The sequence below is a fragment of the Ovis canadensis genome, chromosome 3 (assembly GCF_042477335.2).
Source record: "Ovis canadensis isolate MfBH-ARS-UI-01 breed Bighorn chromosome 3, ARS-UI_OviCan_v2, whole genome shotgun sequence".
In the NCBI taxonomy this organism is placed as follows: Eukaryota; Metazoa; Chordata; class Mammalia; order Artiodactyla; family Bovidae; genus Ovis; species Ovis canadensis.
The window spans coordinates 11,648,192-11,675,241 of record NC_091247.1 but is presented as its reverse complement, the minus strand read 5'-3'; the positions used below and the strand labels follow the sequence as shown (position 1 = coordinate 11,675,241).

Genomic DNA, 27,050 nt, shown 5'->3' with positions numbered 1-27,050 from the left:
TGACAGCACACACACTTGCAGTATTTATTTAAAAGATCCCTTGGAAACAGATTCACTGGACCTGTATAGGAAGGTGAAAGAAAGAAAGAATCAGAAGAAGTCCATGTCCAAACATTAATTAATAAAATTATTTGCTTTATTTCCTCCCATCGTCATTTCTCTTTTTTCCCATAATCATTTCTTTTACTGTATCTATCCATCCAGCCAGCCATCTATTTATCTATTATCTATCTATCATCTATCTGTCTTATCTACCAACCTACCTATCTATCCATCTATCATTTATCCAGATGCATCCATCACCCATCTATCTACAAAATGGTGTCATAATATTCTTGATGATTTTCAGTCTCTCTTTACATGTTATGTGTGAGCATTTCTATGTTATTTAACATTCTCCTATGATACCATTCCCTATTTTAGGGAAATACGGCTTCTTTTTTTAACTTTTTATTATAAAATAGACAGATAGAAGTCTCAAAACACAATGTATACCTTAATGAATTATGATAAACAGACACTCTTGTGACCACTACCTGATTCAAGAAAGAGAATTCAGCCAGCTGCCCAAATGCCTTCTGATGTTTGGCCCAGTCACAATTGCTTCCTTCTCTCTAAAAGAACCGCTATCCTGGTTTTTATGTATGTTTGCATTTCTTTGTAGTTTCATCACTCTAGGGAATACACTTAGAGACTATAGTTTAGTTGGACATTTTAAAAAATTCAATATGTCTTTTAAGTTCTTTTAATCTACAGATTCCCCCTTCATTCTGTTCTTTTCCTTAAAATCTGTATCTTGAGGACAGCTGCGCATTTGGCCTGTAGGATTTCCACAGTCTGAATTCTGTCCAGTGCAATTCATTGTGTCCTCTGTCTGCTGCTGCTGCTGTTTAGTCCGCCAGTCGTGTCCAGCTCTTTTGCAAACCCAAGGACGATAGCCCCCTAGGCTCCTCTGTCCATGGGGTTTTCCAGGCAAGATTACTGGAATGGCTTGCCATTTACTTCTCCAGGGAATCTTCCTGACCCGGGGACAGAACCCACATCTCTGTGTCTCCTGCACTGCAGGATAATTCTTTACCACTGTGCCACTGGGGAGGCCTATCTGCTGTACTTCTTGCAAACTCTCATTTTTAATGGTCCTGCCATGATTTGTAACCAATGCCTTTGGATTGCCCGGCTTATTTTTTTGAATCGCTATAACACCACTAAGATAAACACTCTCATCTATGCCCCTTGGTGTACTTGTGGCTACCTTGTTCTGCTGGGGCCTGTCACCCTCTCCTCCCCTCAGTCGGGAACAATGTGGTCTCACCTTTGGGTCAGCTTGACCAGCAGCCTCAGCCCACCTGCAGGCAGGGCTGCAGCCCATCAAGCTTCTTCCAGAGCCCCATGACACTCTGGGTCCCACCCCACCCCATCCCCCCATCTGAGTTTGGTTCACTCTCCCACTAGGAGACCCCTTCCCACTTGGTTGAGTCTCTAGTCCTTCCCCACAACCCATATTTCTGAGGTTCCAGTAGCGTTGGGAATGATCCCACCCAAAATACAGCTTGTATTTATTTTTCTTTGTATGTGGTTGAAGTATTTACATATTGAAAAAAATGCACCCTAGCTTATGCTATTTGTGGCCCACACCATATCCGCTGGGGCCACCTCTAATATCACCTGCAGCTGCGGTGGCCACTTAGGGTTTTTCCAAGACAGCTGGAAAGTCATCTAGGGGAGCTGACAGTCTTGCTGTCAATTTCCTTTCTTTTTGTTTTAAGATTTATTTATTTATTCTTGGCTGCACTGGGACCTTGTTGCTGCACATGGACTTTCTCTAGTTGCAGTGAGCGGGCGCTACTGTTCGTTGAGGTGCCCAGGCTTCTTATTGCAGTGGCTTCTCTTGTAGCAGAACACAAGCTCTAGGTGTGTGAGCTTCAGTAGTGCAGCATGTGGGCTCAGTAGGTGTGGCTCACGGGCTCTAGACCATAGGCTCTGTAGTTGCAGCACGTGGGTTTAGTTGCTCTGCAGCATATGGGATCTTCCCGGATCAGGGATTGAACCTGTGTCCCTTGCATTGGCAGGCGAATTCTTAACCGCTAGACCACCAGGAAAGCCCTTGTTGTCAATTTTCAATCAGTGGATATGTTTTGGGAGCCAGTGAACAAATGCCCCTGTTTACTGTCCTTCAGAGAGACAATTTTCAAGTGTATTCTACACCCTTTCTTAGGAATTCCACGGCAGACTGACCATCACTTGCCCATTCCAATGTGCACCTTTTTCTGGAGTTCTCTCCTCCCCTGTATCATTCCTCCTTTTCTTGCTTCAGTCTCGTGGTATGACCTCACGATTAAACTTCCAGTCCCCAACTCCTTGTCTCAGGCTCTGTTTTGAGGGGAACTCTGGTTAAGACATTGGAGTAGTATTTTGTGAATCATAGCCTGGTGACTGGGCTAACCAGAATTCTCCAGAAGTAGGCAGCTTGAGAATCCACACCAAGGGGGCTGACACTCACTGATCTCTACAGTAATGATATCTCCTGTGCTTGAGAAACAGGCTGCAAATTAAGTGCCCACCTTCTGCCCGCCTGAATAGGAGATTTGAACCTCATGGCAAAAAACCCTTATCATTTCTCCGAGAGCATAGTAGTATGTTTCATTTGCCTGTTTCCAAGTAATGGCACATAAAATTGCCATGTGGAGACCTGAACTAGAGGAGAGAGACAAAGGCAAAGTGCTCGTGAGTCACCAGGAGTAAGGGACCAGACATGACCACCATGAGGTTCAGTGAAGCTTGTCTATTTTGTGATTTTTATAATTACTTTCTTTTCAGTTTTAAATTAGGTTCATTGTTTTTTAAGTACCTTTGACAAAAAAGAATTATTATTTTTAAACTTAAAGAGCTCATTTGATCAATAAGACTCTAAAAAGTCAGTGGACAAGAAGACCAAAGACACACTAAAATAAAAATAAATCACATCAAAAAAAGACAAATGGCCAGTAAAAAGTGAAAACATGACCATCTTTTCTAGTGAGCAAAATAAATGCAAATTAAAATGGCAAGATGCCCTCTTTTGTCTATCAAGCTGGCAATGATTTTAAGATATTTAAAATGCCTAGACAGTGTGACAGGCTGCCATTTATTCCCCCAAACACAACCTCTCTTCTACTACAGCAGAGTCATAGGTCGGCACATGGACACTTGTTAGGCAAAATGCATGAACTGAAACTGCCCACCCTGGCCAGGCACTCATCTACATGAATTATTTTACAGCAGGAGGTCCTAGTAAGGAACATGGAACTGATAAGCCACCACCAACTGGAAGAGTTCGGAAAAGATACGTGTCCTACCACTTCCCAGAATTATTCTCTCTGGCATCCACCTTGGCTGAGCAATGGCTGTACCACTAGGAAGGACCCTGATTCAGAGTGATTGGCCAGTGAAAACCTGGAAACGAATCCCATCACCATAAAACTCAAGACTGCAAGCCACATGGCAGAGCAGTCCTCCTGGGTTCTCTCACCCTCCTGCTCTCTGCCCTGGTGCCCCTTCCTAATAACGTCTCTTGCTTATTAAGCATGTGTGTCTCCTTGGACAATTAATTTCTAAGTGCTAGATAAGCTCCCCTTTTGGGCCCTGGAAAGAGTCTTCTTTTCTGCAACACAACCAGCTAGAAACTATATTTCCAGGCTCCTTTGGGGCTAGGTATGACCATGTGAATAAATTCTTGTCAACAGAAGTGCTAGAAGTGACGTTTTAAATTTTAGTTTCACTTGTGGAATGTGAAATCAAGTGAGCCTTAGGAAGCATCACTCTGAACAAAGCTAGTGGAGGTGATGGAATTCCAGTTGAGCTATTTCAAATCCTAAAAGATGATGCTGTGAAAGTGCTGCACTCAATATACCAGCAAATTTGGAAAACTCAGAAGTGGCCATAGGACGTGAAAAGGTCAGTTTTCATTCCAATCCCTAAGAAAGGGAATGCCAAAGAATGCTCAAACTACTGCACAATTGCACTCCTCTCACATGCTAGTAGAGTAATGCTCAAAATTCTCAAGCCAGGCTTCAACAATACATGAACCATGAACTGTGAACTTCCAGATGTTCAAGCTGGTTTTAGAAAAGGCAGAGGAATCAGAGATCAAATTGCCAACATCCGTTGGATCATAGAAAAAGCAAGTTCAGTTCAGTTCAGTTGCTCAGTTGTGTCCAACTCTTTGCGATCCCATGAATCGCAGCACGCCAGGCCTCCCTGTCCATCACCAACTCCCGGAGTTCACCCAAACTCACGTCCATTGAGTCAGTGATGCCATCCAGCCATCTCATCCTCGGTCATCCCCTTCTCCTCCTGCCCCCAATCCCTCCCAGCATCAGAGTCTTTTCCAATGAGTCAACTCTTCGCATGAGGTGGCCAAGGTACTGGAGTTTCAGCTTTAGCATCGTTCCCTCCAAAGAAATCCCAGGGCTGATCTCCTTCAGAATGGACTGGTTGTATCTCCTTGCAGTCCAAGGGACTCTCAAGAGTCTTCTCCAATACCACACTTCAAAAGCATCAATTCTTTGGCACTCAGCATTCTTCACAATCCAACTCTCACATCCATACATGACTACTGGAAAAACCATAGCCTTGACTAGACAGACCTTTGTTGGCAAAGAAATGTCTCTGCTTTTGAATATGCTATCTAGATTGGTCATAACTTTTCTTCCAAGGAGTAAGCGTCTTTTAATTTCATGGCTACAGTCCCTATCTGCAGTGATTTTGGAGCCCCCAAAACTAAAGTCTGACACTGTTTCCACTGTTTCCCCATCTATTTGCCATGAAGTGATGGGACCAGATGCCATGATCTTCGTTTTCTGAATGTTGAGCTTTAAGCCGACTTTTTCACTCTCCTCTTTCACTTTCATCAAGAGGCTTTTTAGTTCCTCTTCACTTTCTGCCATTAAGGGTGGTGTCATCTGCATATCTGAGGTTATTGATATTTCTCCCGGCAATCTTGATGCCAGCTTGTGCTTCTTCCAGCCCAGCATTTCTCATGATGTATTCTGCATAGAAGTTAAATAAGCAGGGTGACAATATGCAGCCTTGATGTACTCCTTTTCCTATTTGGAACCAGTCTGTTGTTCCATGTCCAGTTCTAACTGTTGCTTCCTGACCTGCATATAGGTTCCTCAGGAGGCAGGTCAGGTGGTCTGGTATTCCCATCTCTTTCAGAATTTTCCACAATTTATTGTGATCCACAGTCAAAGGCTTTGGCATAGTCAATAAAGCAGAAATAGATGTTTTTCTTGAACTCTCTTGCTTTTTCGATGATCCAGTGGATGTTGGCATTTGATCTCTGGTTCCTCTGCCTTTTCTAAAACCAACTTGAACATCTGGAAGTTCATGGTTCACGTATTGCTGAAGCCTGGCTTGGAGAATTTTGAGCATTACTTTACCAGTGTATGAGATGAGTGCAATTGTATGGTAGTTAGAGCATTCTTTCGCATTCCCCTTCTTAGGGATTGGAATGAAAACTGACCTTTTCCAGTCCTGTGGCCACTGCTGAGTTTTCCAAATTTGCTGGCATATTGAGTGCAGCACTTTCACAGCATCATCTTTTAGGATTTGAAATAGCTCCACTGGAATTCCATCACCTCCACTAGCTTTGTTCATAGCGATGCTTTCTAAGGCCCACTTGACTTCACATTCCAGGATGTCTGGCTCTAGGTGAGTGATCACACCATCATGATTATCTGGGTCATGAAGATCTTTTTTGTACAGTTCTTCTGTGTATTCTTGCCACCTCTTCTTAATATCTTCTGCTTCTGTTAGGTCCAGACCATTTCTGTCCTTTATCGAGCCCATCTTTGCATGAAATGTTCCCTTGGTATCTCTAATTTTCTTGAAGAGATCTCTTGTCCTTCCCATTCTGTTGTTTTCCTCTATTTCTTTGCATTGATCGCTGAAGAAGGCTTTCTTATCTCTTCTTGCTATTCTTTGGAAGTCTGCATTCAGATGCTTATATCTTTCCTTTTCTCCTTTGCTTTTCACCTCTCTTCTTTTCACAGCTTTTTGTAAGGCCTCCCCAGACAGCCATTTTGCTTTTTTGTGTTTCTTTTCCATGGGGATGGTCTTGATCCCTGTCTCCTGTACAATGTCATGAACCTCCGTCCATAGTTCATCAGACACTCTGTCTATCAGATCTAGTCCCTTAAATCTATTTCTCACTTCCACTGGATAATCATAAGGGATTTGATTCAGGTCATACCTGAATGGTCTAGTGGTTTTCCCTACTTTCTTCAATTTAAGTCTGAATTTGGCAACAAAGAGTTCATGATCTGAGCCACAATCAGCTCCTGGTCTTGTTTTTGTTGACTGTATAGAGCTTCTCCATCTTTGGCTGCAAAGAATATAATCAATCTGATTTTTGTGTTGACCATCTGGTGATGTCTATGTGTAGAGTCTTCTCTTGTGTTGTTGGAAGAGGGTGTTTGCTATGACCAGTGCGTTCTCTTGGCAAAACTCTATTAGCCTTTGCCCTGCTTCATTCCAAGGTCAAATTTGCCTGTTACTCCAGGTGTTTCTTGATTTCCTACTTTAGCATTCCAGTCCCCTATAATGAAAAGGACATCTTTTTTGGGTGTTAGTTCTAAAGGTCTTGTAGGTCTTCATAGAACCATTCACCTTCAGCTTCTTCAGCATTACTGGTTCGGGCATAGACTTGGATTACTGTGATATTGAATGGTTTGCCTTGGAAACAAACAGAGATCATTCTGTTGTTTTTGAGACTGCATCCAAGTACTGCATTTCGGACTCTTTTGTTGACCATGATGGCTATTCCATTTCTTCTAAGGGATTCCTGCCCGCAGTAGTAGATATAATGGTCATCTGAGTTAAATTCACCCATTCTAGTCCATTTTAGTTTGCTGATTCCTAGAATGTTGACGCTCACTCTTGCCATCTCCTGTTTGATCACTTCCAACTTGCCTTGATTCATGGACCTGACATTCCAGGTTCCTATGCAATATTGCTCTTTATAGCATTGGACCATGCTTCTATCACCAGTCACATCCACAACTGGGTATTGTTTTTGCTTTGGCTCCATTCCTTCATTCTTTCTAGAGTTATTTCTCCACTGATCTCCAGTAGCATATTGGGCACCTACCCACCTGGGGAGTTCCTCTTTCAGTGTCCTATCATTTTGCCTTTTCATACTGTTCATGGGGTCCTCAAGGCAAGAATACTGAAGTGGTTTGCCATTCCCTTCTCCAGTGGACCACATTGTGTCAGACGTTTCCACCATGCCCGCCTGTCTTGGGTGGCCCCACAGAGCATGGCTTAGTTTCATTGAGTTAGACAAGGCTGTGGTCCTAGTGTGATTAGATTGACAAGTTTTCTGTGATTATGGTTTCAGAAAAAGCACGAGAGTTCCAGAAAAACATCTATTTCTGCTTTATTGACTATGCCAAGGCCTTTGACTGTGTGGATCACAATAAACCATGGAAAATTCTGAAAGAGATGGGAATACCAGACCACCTGACCTGCCTCTTGAGAAATCTGTATGCAGGTCAAGAAGCAACAGTTAGAACTGGACATGGAACAACAGACTGGTTCCAAATAGGAGAAGGAGTACGTCAAAGCTGTATATTGTCACCCTGCTTATTTAACTTCTATGCAGACTACATCATGAGAAATGCTGGGCTGGAAGAAGCACAAGCTGGAATCAAGATTGCTGGGAGAAATATCAATAACCTCAGATATGCAGATGACACCACCCTTAATGGCAGAAAGTGAAGAGGAACTAAAAAGCCTCTTGATGAAAGTGAAAGAGGAGAGTGAAAAAGTTGGCTTAAAGCTCAACATTCAGAAAACGAAGATCATGGCATCTGGTCCCATCACTTCATGGCAAATAGATGGGAAAACAGTGGAAACAGCGGCAGACTTTATTTTGGGGGCTCCAAAACCACTGCAGATGGGGACTGTAGCCATGAAATTAAAAGATGCTTACTCCTTGGAAGAAAAGTTATGACCAACCTAGACAGCATATTAAAAAGCAGAAACATTACCAGACCTTTGCCAACAAAGGTCTGTCTAGTCAAGGCTATGGTTTTTCCAGTAGTCATGTATGGATGTGAGAGTTGGACTGTGAAGAAAGCTGAGCGCCAAAGAATTGATGCTTTTGAACTATGGTGTTGGAGAAAACTCTTGAGAGTCCCTTGGACTGCAAGGAGATCCAAGGAGTCCATCCTAAAGGAAATCAGTCCTGAATATTCATTGGAAGGACTGATGCTGAAGCTGAAACTCCAATACTTTGGCCACCTGACATGAAGAACTGACTCATTGGAAAAGACCCTGATGTGGGAAAAGATTGAAGGCGGGAGGAGAAGGGGACGACAGAGGATGAGATAGTTGGATGGCATCACTGACTCAATGGACGTGACTTTGCGTAAGCTTCGGGAGTTGGTGATGGACAGGGAGGAATGGCGTGCTGCAGTCCCTGGGGTCACAAAGAGTCGGACATGACTGAGAGACTGAACTGAACTGAACTGAACTGTTGTACTAGTCAGTGTTCTAGCAGGGAAGAGACAGCATCCTCAAATTGGCTAAGCTGGAGAGAGAGAAACATAGGGACAATTTATGAAGGCATGGGCTGTTTGTAATAAAGAATTATGCTGGCCTTTGTTTCTGGTTCCTGGGAGGTAACCACCAAATCCTTGGTATTTCCTGAGTGATAGAAGTGTCTTTGTTATTCATGATGGCTCCTCAGGCCACATAGGATAGTTTATGCTTATAAGGCGACTTGTGGTGGGCTCTTAGAAAGTTGATGCTAGTGAGATGACTCAGGATGAAGGATGACATGCCAGAAAGTCCAGCCATGTGATTAGAGGGTTCTTTGAGCAACATGATAAAGCAAGTTTTCATGAAGAAATAAGTATCAATTAGCCAGCAAGAGACTGTTCACTTGAACTTAATCAATGTCCATATAATTATATCTCACTCCCTTTTCCCATTGCTTGAATTTGGGTCTGATTTCCTTTCTCTGAGACCTGCCCCTTCTGCACTCTATCCAGTTGTGTTTTAGCTTGATAACATTGGATTCTCATCCTCTTTATACACATTTACTCATGATTTGACCACAGCTTCTTTGATCTGACTCCCACAGTTGTCTATCTTGTTAGATCCTATGTAATAACAAATTCTAACACTTCTCTTTCAGAATTGTTTACTCTCAAATTGTCCTTTTTGCATCTCTTAGCATAGTCTGGGTCCTGTTTATTTACAAGATGCATCTCTGGTAGCTTCAGGAAATTTGGTCCTCATGCATGTGGGAAGTGGCAGGATGCACTGTAGGAAAATGCAGACCAAGTTTCAGCACCAAGGAGAGCTCTGAGGGAGCCAGATGATCTCATACTGACAAAAGCTTTTTATCTTGGGAAGCTCATGAATACCCCTATAGGTCACACCCATTGGAAATAATTGTATGTCCCTGGGGTGACAAAGGGTTTCACTTATTATGCTAAGTATAATGGGCTGATAGTGGTTACCCAAAGTGCTCTACTGGAGAGAAATCTAAAACCTTGTTTGCGTTCAATAGGAAATTGTTTGAAGATTGATTAATGATGTCTGCCACAGATAGAAAATTAGTAAGATATGGACTGTTTGTTATTTGTTTGCCAAATCTAGTCTAGCTCTTAAGGTCAGTCAGTCAGTTCAGTCGCTCAGTCGTGTCCGACTCTTTGCCATCCCATGAATCGCAGCACGCCAGGCCTCCCTGTCCATCACCAACTCCCGGAGTTCACCCAAACTCACGTCCATTGAGTCAGTGATGCCATCCAGCCATCTCATCCTCTGTCATCCCCTTCTCCTCCTGCCCCCAATCCCTCCCAGCATCAGAGTCTTTTCCAATGAGTCAACTCTTCACATGAGGTGGCCAAAGTACTGGAGTTTCAGCTTTAGCATCAGTCCTTCCAAAGAACACCCAGGGCTGATCTCATTTAGAATGGACTGGTGGTATCTCCTTGCAGTCCAAGGGACTCTCAAGAGTATTCTCCAATACCACAGTTCAAAAGCATCAATTCTTCGGTGCTCAGCTTTCTTCACAGTCCAACTCTCACATCCATACATGACTACTGTAAAACCATAGCCTTGACTAGACGGACCTTTGTTGGCAAAGTAATGTCTCTGCTTTTGAATATGCTATCTAGCTTGGTCATAACTTTTCTGCCAAGGAGTAAGCGTCTTTTAATTTCATGGCGGCAATCACCATCTGTAGTGATTTTGGAGCTCTTAAGGTACATATAGAAACTTACTGTATGTTTTGCTTTATCTGTCTATATTTTCCTTGTAGGTACTGCGTGCTGTTTTTTGTTTGTTTGTTTTTGATGAAGACTTTCTTGCCATGAGATTATAAAAATATTCTTTTACTTTTTTCTAAAGCTTTCGTATTTATATTTTAAATCTCATACATTTTGTTGGTCCACTCATATCTTCCTTATCTACACCATAAAGTTTTAATAACTATAACTTTGCATTTGGATAGCTTATAGTGAAGCAAAAATCTCTTTAAGATGTCTTTTTTAAGGTTTCTTGGCTATCCTTATGTATATTGTCTCCTTCAATGAACTTTAGAATCAGTTTGAAATTTTCCATTAGAATTTTAATTATGATTGCATTGAATTTATAAATTAATTTAAGGAGAACAGAATTTTTGTGATTTAAAATCTTCTTCAGGAACACTGTACAACTTTTTTTAAGTCTTTCTTTACATATATCAAAAATGTTATGTATTTTTCTTTATTGAGGCTATATTCATTTCTTGTTAAGTTTATTCCTGAATACTTTACACTTTTTGATAATATTGTGAGTGGCATTTTCCATGTAAAATGTTATAACTGGTTAGTACTAGTGATTTAGAGGGCTTCCCTGGTAGCTCAACAGGTAAAAAATCTACCTGCAGTGAAAGAGACCTTGGTTCAACTCCTGGGTCAGGAAGATCCACTGGAGAAGGGATAGGCTACCCACTCCCATATTCTTGGGCCTCCCTGGTGGCTCAGATGGTAAAGAATCTGCCCGCAATGTGGGAGATCTGGGTTCGATCCCTGGGTTGGGAGGATTCCCTGGAGGGGGCATGGTAACCCACTCCAGTATTCTTGCCTGGAGAATCCCCATGGACAGAGGAGCTGGGCGGGCTACAGTCCATGGGATGGCAAAGAGTCGGACACAACTGAGCAACTGAGCACAGCAGCAAAGGTTGAGAAAGCTACTGAATTTTGTATGTTGTTCTTATATCCAAACTCTTTACTAAATTCTCCTACTAGTTTATAAGAGCTTTTCATTATTTTCTTTTTGGATTTTCTGCACCTATTCCCTTCAAACAGTGATTGTTTCTCTTTGTTTTTCCATATTAATACTAAATCATCAATACATCTTATATTTTATGCCTTTAAAGGTAAGTTTCAGGCATCAGTACACCTCTTCCTTAAGCACTTTAGCATGCGTATTTTTAATTAGTATTCAATACTTTATGATTCTTTTTTTCCTCTTGAATTTATACTGCTTCATGCATAGCATAAGAATCGTACAACAGCATATTTCTATTTTTTCTTTCCCATCCATTGTGGTATTTAGTCATACATTTTACTTTTTGTATGCTATGAACACAAAATACATTAAATTTTATATTTGATTTACGTTATATTCTTTTTTTTTTAAAATATATTAGTGTAGGTCCAAGTTGTCTGGTATTTTATTCCTTCTACTTAAAACAATCTTCTAATGTTTTTAGTGTGGATTGGCTGATTATGAATTTTCTCAGTTTTTATTTATCTAAAAATTTTTCTTCTAAATTTTTGAAAGATATTCTCATTAGGTAGATTATTCTTAGTTGACGTGATTTTTTTTTTCTTTTAAATCTTAATAATGTCACTTTAAGGGCTTTTGTTTATGTGGTTTCTATAATAAGTCTGCTATTAATTCCCATCTTGATTCTTCTTGTGTCTTTTATCTCTGGCAACTATAAGATTTAAGATTTTTTTCTTTACCTTTAATTTTTAGCAGTTTCAGTATGTTGCAACTCTTTTTTTTTTTTTTTTAAGTATCCTCCTTCGTGTGCTCTGAGCTTATTGGATCTGTGATTTGTTGTCTTTCATTACTTTGGGGAAATTCTCAGTAGTAGTTCTTCTGACCTCATTTTTCCTCTTTTCAACTTTTGGAATTCCAGTTACATGTTTTTATTGTTATTCAGTCACTAAATTATGTCCAACTCTTTGCGACCCCATGGGCCACAGCACATCAGGCTTCTCTGTCCTTCACTATCTCCCAGACTTCACTCAGATTCATGTCCACTGAGTCAGTGATGCTATCTAACCATCTCATCCTCTGCTGCTCTAGTCTCCTTTTGCCTTCGATCTTTCCCAGCATCAGGATCTTTTCCAGTGAGTTGGTTCTTTGCATCAGGTGGCCAAAGTATTAGAGCCTCAGCATCAGTCCTTCTAATGAATATTCAGGGTTGATTTCCTTCAGGATTGACTGATTTGATCTCCTGGCAGTCCAAGGGGCTCTCAAAAGTCTTCTCCAGCACCACAATTAAAAAGCATCAATTTTTTGGTACTAAGCATTCTTTATGGTCCAACTCTCACATCCATACATGACTACTGGAAAAACCAAGGCTTTGACTATATGGACCTTTGTCTGCCAATGACGTCTTTGCTTTTCAATAGTCTAGATTTATCATAGCTTTCCCACCAAGAAGCAAGCATCTTTTAACTTCGTGGCTGCAGTCACCATCAACAGTGATTTTGGAACTCAAGAAAATAAAATCTATCACTGCTTCCACTTTTCCTCCTTCTATTTGTCATGAAGTGATGGGACTCAATGCCCTGCTCTTAGTTTTTTTTGAATGTTGAGTTTTAAACCTGTTTTTCCACTCTCCTCTCTCACCCTCATCAAGAATCTCTTTAGTTTCTCTTCACTTTCTGCCATTAGAGTGGTGTCATCTGCATATCTGAGGTTGTTGATATTTCTCCATGCCATCTTGATTCCAGCTTTTGATTCATCCAGCCCAGCATTTTGCATGATGTACTCTGAATATAAGTTTACTAAGCAGGGTTACAATATACAGCCTTGTTGTACTCTTTTCCCAATTTTGAGCCAGTCCATGTTCCATGTCTGCTTCTAACTGTTGCTTCTTGTCCTGCATACAGGTTTCTCAAGAGACGGGTAAGGTGATCTGGTATTCCCATCCCTTGAAGAATTTCCCACAGTTTGTTGTGATACACACAGTCAAATTCTTTAGCACAGTCAATGAAGCAGAAGCAGATGTTTTCCTGGAAGTCCCTTGCTTTCTCCATGATCCAGCAAATGTTGGCAGTTTGATCTCTGGTTCCTCTGCCTCTTCTAAATCTAGCTTGTACATCTGGAAGTTCTTGGTTCACATACTGCTGAAGCCTAGCTTGAAGGATTTTGAGCATAACCTTACTAACATGTAAAATTAGCACAATTGTACGGTAGTTTGAACATTCTATGGCATTGCTCTTCTTTGGGATTGGAATGAAAAGTGACATTTTCCAGTCCTGTGGTCATTGCTAAGTTTTCCAAATTTGCTGACATATTGAGTGCAGCTCTTTAACAGCATCATCTTTTAGGATTTGAAATAGCTCAGCTGGAATTCCATCACTCCTATAAGCTTTGTTTCTAGTAATGCTTCCTAAGGCTCGCTTGACTTCAGACTCTATGATGTTTGGTTCTAGGTGAGTGACCACAACACCGTGATTATATGGGTCATTAAGATTTTTTTGTATAGTTCTTCTGCGCATTTTTGCCACCTCTTCTTAATTTCTTCTGCTTCTGTTAGGTCCTTATTGTTTCTGTCTTTTATTGTGCCCGTCCTTGCATGAAATATTCCAGTTACATGTGTATTAGGCCATTTGATATTGTCCCACAGCTGCAAGTCTTAAATCAGTCCTTTTACCATTTTCTAAAAGATGCAAGCATTTTATAGGATTTTAACCCTGTTTATCACTTCTAGGGTCTTCCCAGGTGATGCTGGTGGTAAAGAATCCATCTGCCAATGCAGGACATGGAAGAGACGTGGGTTCAATCCCTGGGTCGGGAAGATCCCCTGGAGGAGAACCCAGCAGCCCACTCCAGTACTCTTGCCTGGAGAATCCCATGGACCGAGGAGCCTGGTGGGCTATAGTCCATAGGGTCACAAACAGTCAGATGAGACTGAAGCTACCTAACATGTGTATATCACTTCTAGACCTTGGTAATATTGATGCCATATATTTTATTTTAACATATTTTGTAAGCTCCATAACACATTTGCATTATTGCTGTTATGAACAGCTTTTATCCTTATATTTATCCATTTTTCTTCATTTTCCATTCTTTCCTTTAGTTCCAGGTACCCAGCTCATTTTCCTAATCTGAAAAAGCTTTCTGTGGTTTGAAATTTTTTTTTATTTAGTATTTCTTATAGCACAAATGTGCTGGCAATGAATTTTTAACCTATATTTATAGAAAATGTCATTATCTCACTTTCAGTTTTGAAGGCTATTTTTGTTATGTATAGCATTCTATTTTGCCACATTTTTTCTTTCTACACTTTAAGGATTTCATTCCATTGTCTTCTGGCTTCTATGGTTTCCATTGAAAAGTCAGCTGTAAGTTTTATTGTAATTCTTTGAAGGTAATGTGGTAATGTGTCTCTTTTCCCTTTTAAGATGATGTCTTTTATTTTCAGCACTTTGCCTATAAAGCTGTCTCATGTGGTTTTCTTTGGTTCTGTCTGCTTTCAGTATGCAGAACTCCTTGTATTTTGGGGTTACTGCCCTTCTAACTTTGAAAAATTCTCAGATATTTTCTCTCCAAATATCAGAACTACCCCACTTCCTCTCTTCTCTCCTTCTTGAACTACAATTACACATTTTTAATAAAGAGAGGACGACTCCCTATTTTCCTTGTATCTCACATGTCTTTGCCTACGTTCTATATATTGCAGTCTTTACCTCTTTCTATGCTGCTGACCTATCTGAACATTTTCTTCTGACATATTTTCTACTTCACTAATTACCTCTTAAGCTGTGTCTAAACTGCTGTTAAACCAATTTAATGGATTTTAATTTTAGTTTTCATGATTTTGTTTTAGGATGCTTGATTGCATTTTTATAAATTTCAAATATCTTGAAATTCTCCATCTTTTCATTCATCTTGTCCATCTTTTCTGTGATTCAATTTAACATATTACTCATAGCTATTAAGTCCTTGTCTGGTAATTCTAGTATTTCATTCATCTGCTTGTTTGCTTCTGTTTTTAAATTGGTTATTGGTCACACTTACCTGTCCTTATACATGTTTAGTAATTTTTTAAAAAATATGCCACACATTGTATACAAAAGAATTACAGAAGCTCCAGATGAAGGTTTTTTCTGACTCTTTGTTACACAAATTTAATGAAGGAACTGATCACTTCAATACAATGAGGGACTGAGCTGGGTCAGGGCTGACTTGCACTTTTAGTAAGTCTCAGCCTGTTTCTGATTTGTTCTTGTTCTTTGGACATGCTCTCCCTTCCCTCCACCCTGCAGCTTTTGATTGAGAGACTGGAAAGTCTTTGACTCCTCAGCTCTAAGTAATTACGAGAAATTCAGTTTTTCTCTTTGGGGTTTTGAGCCTCTTGATGATGAGAGCACCAATGTTTGTGGCAATCTCCTCCCTCTAGCTTGATAAAGTACTGTTAAAGCAGATTTTACTTCACTTTTTCGAAGTTTTTGGACCAACTACTCAGTCTCCCACACAGACCCAGAATGCAAAAAATGTTCTGTGGGCACATTGCATTGTGTACTCCTATAGATTCCAACCATCCCACTGGCTCTACAAGGTCACCAAAAGCTTTGCTGTCTTCTTGATATAGATCCTCAGCTTAAGCCAAACAAGATCCTCACACTCAGCCTAGAATTGGAAAATGCTCTCGAGGCTGATTACCAGCTCATCTGGGAAAGGCTCTTCCTCCTCTGCATTTTATTTCATCCAGACCTCATTACTCTATCAGATCTAGGCCCTTAAATCTATTTCTCACTTCCACTGTATAATCATAAGGGATTTGATTTAGGTCATACCTGAATGGTCTAGCAGTTTTCCCTACTTTCTTCAATTTGAGTCTGAATTTGGTAATAAGGAGTTCATGATCTGAGCCACAGTCAGCTCCTGGTCTTGTGAACTATGGACTGAGGTTCGTGACACTGTACAGGAGACAGGGATCAAGACCATCCCCATGGAAAAGAAATGCAAAAAAAGCAAAATGGCTGTCTGGGGAGGCCTTACAAAAAGCTGTGAAAAGAAGAGAGATGAAAAGCAAAGGAGAAAAGGAAAGATATAAGCATCTGAATGCAGAGTTCCGGAGAATAGCAAGAAGAGATAAGAAAGCCTTCTTCAGCGATCAATGCAAAGAAATAGAGGAAAACAACAGAGTGGGAAAGACTAGAGATCTCTTCAAGAAAATTAGAGATACCAAGGGAACATTTCATGCAAAGATGGGCTCGATAAAGGACAGAAATAGTCTGGACCTAACAGAAGCAGAAGATATTAAGAAGAGGTGGCAAGAATACACAGAAGAACTGTACAAAAAAGATCTTCATGACCCAGATAATCATGACGGTGTGATCACTCACCTAGAGCCAGACATCCTGGAATGTGAAGTCAAGTGGGTCTTGGAAAGCATCGCTATGAACAAAGCTAGTGGAGGTGATGGAATTCCAGTGGAGCTATTTCAAATCCTAAAAGATGATGCTGTGAAAGTGCTGCACTCAATATGCCAGCAAATTTGGAAAACTCAGCAGTGGCCACAGGACTGGAAAAGGTCAGTTTTCATTCCAATTCCAAAGAAAGGCAATGCCAAAGAATGCTCAAACTACTGTACAATTGCATTCATCTCACACGCTAGGAAAGTAATGCTCAAAATTCTCCAAGCCAGGCTTCAGCAATACGTGAACTGTGAACTTCCTGATGTTCAAGTTGGTTTTCAAAAAGGCAGAGGAACCAGAGATCAAATTGCCAACATCTGCTGGATCATGGAAAAAGCAAGAGAGTTCCAGACAAACATCTATTTCTGCTTTATTGACTATGCCAAAGCCTTTGACTGTGTGGATCACAATAAACTGTGGAAAATTCTGAGAGAGATGGGAATACCAGACCATCTGACCTGCCTCTTGAGAAATCTGTATGCAGATCAGGAAGCAGCAGTTAGAACTGGACATGGAACAACAGACTGGTTCCAAATAGGAAAAGGAGCGCGTCAAGGCTGTATATTGTCACCCTGCTTATTTAACTTATATGCAGACTACATCATGAGAAACACTGGACTGGGAGAAACACAAGCTGGAATCAAGATTGCCGGGAGAAATATCAATAACCTCAGATATGCAGATGACACCACCATTATGGCAGAAAGTGAAGAGGAACTAAAGAGCCTCTTGATGAAAGTGAAAGAGGAGAGTGAAAAAGTTGGCTTAAAGCTCAACATTCAGCAAACGAAGATCATGGCATCTGGTCCCATCACTTCATAGGAAATAGGTGGGGAAACAGTGGAAACAGTGTCACACTTTAGTTTTTTGGGCTCCAAAATCACTGCAGATGGTGATTGCGGCCATGAAATTAAAAGATGCTTACTCCTTGGAAGAAAAGTTATGACCAACTTAGACAGCATATTAAAAAGCAGAGACATCACTTTGCCGACTAAGGTCCGTCTAGTCAAGGCTATGGTTTTTCCAGTGGTCATGTATGGATGTAAGAGTTGGACTGTGAAGAAGGCTGAGCGCTGAAGAATTGATGCTTTTGAACTGTGGTGTTGGAGAAGACTCTTGAGAGTCCCTTGGACTGCAAGGAGATCCAACCAGTCCATCCTAAAGGAGATCAACCCTGGGATTTCTTTGGAAGAAATGATGCTAAAGCTGAAACTCCAGGACTCTGGCCATCTCATGTGAAGAGTTGACTCATTGGAAAAGACTCTGATGCTGGGAGGGATTGGGGGCAGGAGAAGAAGGGGATGACAGAGGATGAGATGGCTGGATGGCATCACGGACTGATGGACGTGAGTCTGAGTGAACTCCGGGAGTTGGTGATGGACAGGGAGGCCTGGCGTGCTGCGATTCATGGGATCGCAAAGAGTCGGACACGACTGAGCTACTGAACTGAACTGAACTGAGACCTCATTACTACATCTCTGTGACATTTTTAGTGATATGATTTTACAATTTATCTCTTTTATTCCTATTTAATGTAATCTGGCCTGCCACAGCCTATTACATCTTAATCAGAGAGAAAATTATCCTTCCTTTAAATGTTTAAGACATATTTAGACTTACATTTTTCTTTATATGCCTAGAATTTCTCAGCATCTATATTCTCTCTTTGAACAAGTTAAGGACACTTTCACTCCCCTTTCTCACCCCTGAATACATCCCACATTGAGATCATCTGGGGTCTAGTTCCTGGGTGATGGTTGTCATTGCTGCAGCTGCTGTTAGACTTAGCCACAAAATTTTACTAGTTTTTTCATAAGTGTTTCCTGTATCCCATGTCTTTTTTAGTCTTGTATTAATTTTTTTCTTTGATGACAGTAATTCTTGAGTATTTCCTTCAGAGAGTCTGTGTATAATAATTTTTTCAGAGAGTCTATCCCAAAGTTTTCATTTTGCTCTCTCTTGAAGGTTAGTTGGGTTGGGTATAGGATCTTGGGATCAAAACAATTTTCTCCAGAAATCTGGAGAATTCCATTGTCTTTCAAAGAGAAATTGTTTGCCAACCTGATTCTTACTCCTCTGAGAATAAGAAGTTCTCTCTCTCTCTCTCTCTCTCTAACTTTATCTTTTAAGACCTTTCTCCCTGATATTTTACCACAATGTGTCCAAGGGGTGACTCTCGCTCCTTCCATTTATATGTTTAGCACTTGATTGATCCTTTAAAACTGAAGACTCTTGCCTTTCTTCAACGGAAATGTTCTCACTGATTAATTATCTTCTTTGCTCCATCTTTCTGCTTTTGGAACACCTACTAAACACTAGATGAATGTTGAAACTTCCATATCTAATCTCTTTGTTATTTAACTGTTTTTTTTTTTCCATTCTCGTCATCTCAGTCATTTTACCCAACAGTTGAGAAAATCCTTTAGCTTATTTTTAACTCACTAATTTGTTCTTTCTTTCTCTATTCTTTTTTTGGCCACACCACACATTTTCCAGGATCTCAGTTCCCCAACAAAGGATTGAACCTGGATCTTAGCAGTAAAAATGTGAATCTTAACCACTAAACCACCAGGAAATCCACTAATTTGTTCTTTCAAAATAAATTTTGAAATATTTCAATGATATACCAAAGTATAAATAATTAATAATACAAAAACATACTGGCACACATCACCCAGTTTTGTCAACTATTACCATTTTCCTTATTTTCTTCATATTTTTATTTTTAAGAAATAAAACATTACCAATATAATTGAAGCTCTTTTTATTCTCTTACCAATTCCATTCCTTTCCTTCTTACTTCAGGGATAACAATTATATCAAATTTGGTCTTTATAACCTCAAAACTACCTTGTACAGAAGTGTTTCTATACTACATAATTCATTTAAGGGTGCTATTTCATAAATTTTAGCATTTGCGTAAAATTGTGTAACCACATCGCAATCAATATATAAAATAACTCCATCACTCAGAAGGGTATCATTGTGCCCCTTTGCAGTTGATCCTCTGCTCTGACCCTGGCCCTAGACAATTGCTTTTTGTCATCATAGCTTTGCCTTTTCAATAATTTCAAATAAATGTCATTGTATAGTGTATGGTCTTTTAAGTTTGGTCTCTTTTACTTATAATATTTTTGAGGCTCAGTCATGTTTTTGCATGCATTACTTCATGTTTTAGTACTTTTTATAGCTGGATAGTATTTCCAAGTGTGGCTATACAATAATTCATTTATCTGTTCCCCAGTTGATAAACATTTAGATTACTTCAAGTCTGAGTCTCTTCTGTGTAATAAAACTATGAACATTTATGTATAGATCTTTGTGTGGACATATGCTTTAATTTCTTTCGAGTAAATAACTGGAAGTTGAATTGCTGTGTTATGCGTTGTGTGTGTTTAACTTTAACTCTAACGTACTGTTCTCCGAAATGACTCTGCCATTTTGCACTCCTGCCAGAAATCTATGAGAATTCCAGTTGCTCTATATCCTTGCCAACACTTGGTATTGCCAGTCTTTTTAACTTTAGTATGTAATGGTACCTCATAATTATTTTAATTTGTATTTCTCTAATGACTAGTGAAGCTGAGCGTTTTTTCGTGTAACTATTTCTGTTCATATATATGCTTTCATGGAATTTCTGTTCAGATCTTTTGCCCATTTGTTCTGTGTTGTTTATCACATCACAAGAGTTCTTTATATATTTTGAATATGTACTTTTTATATATGTTTTTCATGTAAATTTTATTGGAGTATAATCATCCATGTTATAGTGAGTGCATCAAAAGTATATCTATTATTTTCATGCTTTAACTATATATAGTAGGCATTATACCAATTTATCATTCTGCATAGCCTTTTTTGTTTCACTCAGCATTATATTTTTGAAATTTATCCCTTTGGATACGTGTAGCTCTAGATGATTCATTTTGTCTGTTGTATAGGATTCTATAATGTGACCAAACCACAATGTGTTTATCCAATCTGTTGGATTATAGGCTGTTTCCAATTTTTTGTTATTACAAACAGTTTTGCAATGAACACTCTTATACATGTTTCCTTACACACAAACAGAAGAGTTTCTCTGAGCATATACCTAGAAGTGGCATGGGAGCTGCATATCTTTACATTTATTCCAGTTTCTCTTTGGCTATATTCATTCTACTATTCAGCCAACCTACTGAGTTTTAAATTTGAACAATTATTTTAAAATTTCAAGATCTCTTAGTGACTCATTTTAGTAACAGCCTGTTCTCAATTTATGGATATGTTATCTTCTCCAATCTCCCTAGGGATGGTAATCACACTACTTTAAAGACTTCTTTTTTGTGTGCTGTCTCTCTTACGTTATATTCGCTTTAGTCTTATGTCTTCTCTTTGTCAAGTTTTATGTCTCTCTTGCACAGTGTTGATTTTCCTCAAATGCTTGGGTGTTCTTGGTTTTCTGCTCACCTTTGCTTTCAGAATCCCTTTTTTGCCTGTTTCTGAAGGATGATTTCAACCACAAGGTCTTGCCTCTGATCATCCTTGTGAAGGAGTTCTGCCAATGGTGTGTGATAGAAGTTGGGTATCACTGGATTCCTCAGAGCACATTCTTCACTCTCAGACCCAAACATGTTCACTCCCTATGCTGGTTTGTGGGTAGATTCCCTTGACATCAGCTCCTCAGCACAAGGGGAGTGGTGGAGGGCAGCTGGGCAGAGATGGGTCAGCCTGGCTGCTCTAAATGCAGCTTCTCGACTGCCCAGTCTCATGATTGCCCCAGGGCCCCCGTGCTCTCTAGGTGCCCCCTGATCCTGTTGACCCCGAGCTGGGAGCATTCCTGGAGCCACCCTGAGTCCTTGCACAGTGACGCTCTCCTTATGTATTTTGGGATATGGGCTCCTCTGTCCATCCAAGCCTACCTACTTTCCATCTTTCAGGAATTCCACAAAGTTTCTGGTCCACTGAGGACTTTCTTTCTTGATTTATACAACTGTCACAATAGAATACATTTACATTAACACATATATTTTTTTCTGTTATGACTACAGATTTGAGGAGCTAGGACTGGGCCCAGGCTGTCACTTTAATCCAGTCTCTCATGCTTCTTTTCTTAAGTTCCAGCTTCTCCGTCTTCCTTGGAACTCTTGGTCCTGGGGTCTCTCTGTCTCTCTTTGTGTCTCTGTCTCTGGCAATGGTCCTGTCTCTTTGCTTTTCTCTGACTCCAGTTCTGATTCTATTTACATCTTTCTCCTTGGCTTCTCTAAGCCTTTCTGCCTCACCATCCCCTAATGTCGGTGGCTGGTCTGCATCAGTGGGAGGCTCTGGCCCCCACGGCTGGCTGGCTCTGGAGCAGTTTGTGGGTGGGGGAGCCCCAGATTGCTGCAACGTGGAACAAGGATTTCCAACACATGCTCCCTCTGGCAGCCTGCCACCACAGCTCACTGCCTGCCAACATCACACTTCAACTTAAAGAGGGAAAACTGCCAGACCAATGTTTTAGCTACAGCCCCGTGTCAGGGTTGCATGGGGGATCTCACCACAGGCCCTGCCAGAAGTTAGAGCTGTGAGGGGACTGGGGAAGGGGCTTGGGGCCGCTCAGTGTTGGTGGGGGGTCCTGGCTGCCACTCTCTCCCATCTTACTCACACTGAATATCAGTAAGTTTGCTTGGAATGTACTCTGAGTGTCTCCCAGGATGGGGGCTCTTCCTGGGCTTAGTTCACACCTGGGCAGGCAGACACCTCGCGGTCCTGCTTTCTCTCCTGTCCTGTGCCATCCACAGTGTGGTCACCTCCTCCATCCCTGGGCAGAGTAGCTCTGTGCTGTGAACTGAGACACTGTAAGCTCAGGAAATGGTCTGGAACTGAGGAAGTCAGTGGAATCACTCAGCTTTTACTGGTCAAGAGTTAGGAAATGTCAGCATTTCCTAACATTTCGTTCTTACCAATGAAGAAGCATTCATTCTCACCAATGAAGACATTCCCTTCCCCCTCAGTGCAAAAGTTTTTTCTTTTCTAGGAGTGTACCCCTGCCAGTCTAGAAGTGCCCATCTTTGCTAGTACAGACATGTCCATCGATTCTACCAAACCTAAGGATTCCTATTCATATCAGTGTAGAAGCACACCTCTCTGCTTGTGAGACGCACCCTTCCCCTCTAGTACAGACTCACCCGTTCTTTCTCTCATGAGAATCATTCCCAGTTCAACCACTTCAGATGCTTCTGTTCTGATCAGGGTAGAAACATCCACAGCTGTGCACGCTATCCTCGCCAATACAGAAGCGCCTTCTTGCTGACTCCTGCCAGGACTCAATTTAGATGTCTCTTCTTCCAGGCAGCCTTCTCATTCTTTCCTGCATGTGCAGAAGCTCTCATTCAAGGCAAACGAGAAACATGCTCATTTCTACAATGTGGAAGTTCCTGGCACAGTCAGTGCACTATTTATTATTCCTCCCAATGTGACTTAGTCCAGTGTTCCAGCAGGGATGAGCCCATTCTAGACCCAGGGATGATGCCTTTTCTTTATTTTTTACTATCATTTGCAAAATTGGAGTGTAGTTGCCTTGGACTTCACAGGTGGCGCTAGTGGTAAAGAACTGGCCTGCCAGTGCCAGGAGACATAAGAGACATGGGTTGGATCCCTGGGCTGGGAAGATCCCCTGGAAGAGGGCATGGCAACCCACTCCAGTATTCTCACCTGGAGAATCTCATGGACAGAGGAGCCTGGTGGGCTACAGTCCATCGGATTGCAAAGAGTTGGACATGACTGAAGCAACTTGGCGCACACGCACACAGTTCCTTTACAATGTTGGGTTAGTTGCTGCTGTACAACAGTGTGAATCAGCTATCTGTACACAATATCCCTTTTCTCTCAAGCCTCCCTGCCATCCCAGTCCTCTAGGTCATCACAGAGCAACAAACTGAGCTTCCTGTGCTATGCAGCAGCTTCCCGCTAGCTGTCGGTTTTACACATGATCGCGCATATATGCGGAGAAGGTGATGGCACCCCACTGCAGTACTCATGCCTGGAAAATCCCATGGACGGAGGAGCCTGGTGGGCTGCAGTCCATGAGGTCACTAAGAGTTGGCTACGACTAAGCGACTTCACTTTCCCTTTTCACGTTCATGTATTGGAGAAGGCAGTGGCAACCCACTCCAGTGTTCTTGTCTGGAGAATCCCAGGGACGGGGGAGCCTGGTGGGCTGCCGTCTATGGGGTCACACAGAGTCAGACACGACTGAAGTGACTTAGCAGCAGCAGCAGCAGCGCATATATGTCAATGCTGTTCTCTCACTTCATCCCACCCTCTCCTCTTCCACTCTGTGTCCACAAGTCCACTCTCTTTGTCTGAGTCTCTATTCCTGCAGACAGGTTCATCAGTGTCAAATCCTCCGTTTAAGAGTCCAGTGGTTCTTAGAGCTTCAGATATAAAATTAAGCATGCATGTTGCTGAGTCACTTTAGTCGTGTCCAACTCTTTGCAACCCTATGGACTGTAGCCTGCCAGGCTCCTCTGTCCATGGGATTCTCCAGGCAAGAATACTGGGGTGGGTGGCCCTGCCCTCCCTCAGGGAATCTTCCCAACCCAGGGATCCAACCCATGTCTCTCCTGTCTCCTGCATTGGCAGGCCGGCTCTTTACCATTAACGCTACCTGAGAAGGCTGCATGTAAGCGTAGCAGTACTCATTCTAACTAGCATAGAAATAGTGATTATTGAGAACACAGAGGTTCCCAATCCAATCTGGGCAAAAGTGCCCATCGGTATGGAAGCATCTCCCGGTGGGAGTGTAGAGGCTCCCAGCGCTGCCAGTGTGGACACACTCCTCTGCCACTGGAGGCAGGCACCTGGCAGATCCTGCAGGAGCGTATATCAGTGAGGGAGGGCAGCTGGAAAGGCAGGTGGGAGAGGGAGCCACTTGATCAAACCGACAGCCTGGCGGAAGTGCTGGCTGCCAATATAAACAGATAAGCACTAATAATCACTCTTTCTTAAAAGCCCCACTTGCATGTCCCATTTTCCTGAAGACGCCACCTGCACAGCTGCTCCTAATCAAGGACCATTTAATTCGTTCCCAGATCATTGTCTGCACTAATTGTCTTAAACAAACCGAAGTTCATTTCACCTTATTCCCCAAAGGCCTGGAGGGCTTCTAATTACCTGTAGGTGCTTCTCCACACAGCCCAGCTTCATTAAGGATCACAATATGTTCCTCTAATAGGTTTCCCATTAAAATCCAATGGGTTCCCATCAAAATGAGTTATGTCCCAAGAAAAAAAATCCACTAAAATATATTTTAATTAAAGTGAATTAGGTATTGCATATGTCTGCTTCTACCAACAGGTTGCACTTGGAACCAATGCTGGCAGAAAGCTGAGGGGAGAGGTGTGAAAGAGAGAGGATGGGAAGGGGCAAGAAAGTTCAGTTGTGGGGAGAAGAGTTTGGAATCAGACAGTGGCGAAGCTACTGGCATTCTGACTTTAGGCAGTCACCTTACCTCTTTGAGCTTCAGTTTCCTCATATTTGAAAAGGAGATAATAATTCCTAAGCTTGCAGTTTATTTTTGACTGGAATAGAGATCATATATATATAGTGCTTCACACAGAAAAATGTACTCAATAAATGTCACTATTATGTAACATTATAAATAAATATTGTATTAGTCAGCTGTGCTGAGTAACAAACAACCCCCTCTCCAATCTCAAAGGCTTTCAACAACAAATCTTTATCTCTCAAAAGAAGGATTGAAGGTTAGCCCTGCCCCTTGTGTCTTCTTGTTCTGCAACCCAGGCAGGAGGATCAGCCCCTCCCTGGGATATGTCATTCTCATGGCAGAGGGCAAAGGGCAAGAGAGCAAGCTGAACTATGTAGCTGTGTTCAAGGCTTGTGCTACACATTTGGGTGTCACGTCACTTTCCAATGGTCAGAGAAATTCACTCCTTTGAGCGTGGCCCTTGTGCTGAGAACACTACCCACTTACCAGGAGGCAGGGCAAGGGCAGGGTTTATAATCTTCCTACAGGAAAGGAATGAATAATTATCAACAATAAAATAATATGCCACGATGCTATCACTAGTGATTATAGCAGTGTTTCTCAAGTTTGCCTTGCAATAAAAATCTCCTTGGGATCAAAATAGAGAGACCTGAGTCCCAATTCAGAGCTACCAAATCAAATTCTCTGGCAGAAGGTCCTAGGAATATGTATTTTAATGTGTCTCAGATCATCTTTATCATGAAGAACATTTGAGAAACATAGATTTATGGAATAATGGATAAAAACTTGGATTCAGAGAGATCTGAGATTGCAAATTGTCTCCACCATGTATTAGCTGCGTCATCATGGGAAAGATTCTTAACCTCTGAACCTCTTCATTTGTGGTAACATGGGCAAACCATATAGCACAGTGTGGTACAGGGCAATCCTTCAATAAACATTAGCATTTCCTATTTTAAAAATAACAACAATAATGATGAGAAACAATACATTGCAATAAATAGTAACTAAGAATGATAGTATTAAATAATGATAATGCTAATAATAAATATACATAATATAAATATAATAATAATGTACAGGTAAGAATTCAACAGGAAGAGCTATCTACAACCATTGGCTTTTGCTCTGAACTTCTTGGTAACCGTCCTTGACCCCAGCTACACATTCGAATCACCTGTGGAACTTTAAAACATCCCAGTGCCTTGACCTTATCCCTGGAGATTATGATTTTATTAGTCCCAGGGGTGCTCCATGCTGGTCAAGCTCCCCAGGTGTTGCTACTATGCAGCCAAATGTGAAAACTACTGCCCTAGGGTCTTGCTACTCAAAGTGTGGTCCATGGACCAGCAGCATCAGCATCCCCTGGGAGCTTGTTAGAAATGTGGAATCTCAGGTACTACTTTGAACCTGAAGAATCAGAATTCAAAGTTTGACAAGACTCCTAGGGGATTTTGCTCTTGCAAAATCAAGGTCTCCAAGGACCTCATTACCTACCCCCTGCCCCACCTCTGGCCCTGTGGTTGCATCCTTCATCCTCTCGGTAGCATTCAAAGCTAATGTTCCATCTTTTTAATTTAATGAATTTATTTGGTTTTGGCTGGATCTTCATTGCTGAGCAGGCTTTTCTCTGGTTGCAGTGAGTGGGGACTACTCTTCATTGCAGGGCACAGGCGTCTTGTTTTGGTGGCTCCTCTTCTTGTGGAACCGGGTTCTAGGTGCACTGTGTGGGCTCTAGAGTGCTGGCTCAAGAGCTGTGGAGCATGGGCTTAGTTGCTTCATGCCGCATGGGATCTTCCTGAATCAGGGATCGAACCCTTATCTTCTGCATTGGCAGGCAGACTCTCCGCCACTCTGAGCCAGCAGGGGAGCTC

General features: G+C 41.4%; 1 long non-coding RNA gene across 1 annotated transcript; it reads right to left on the bottom strand.

Annotated features, from left to right (window-relative positions):
* Positions 1-23,285, bottom strand: LOC138438027 (uncharacterized). Its single transcript, XR_011256251.1, has 2 exons — positions 22,856-23,285; positions 1-61 (listed from the first exon to the last, which is right to left on the bottom strand). It is a non-coding gene; the product is annotated as an uncharacterized lncRNA (long non-coding RNA).
* Between the last annotated feature and the right edge of the window lie 3,765 nt (positions 23,286-27,050).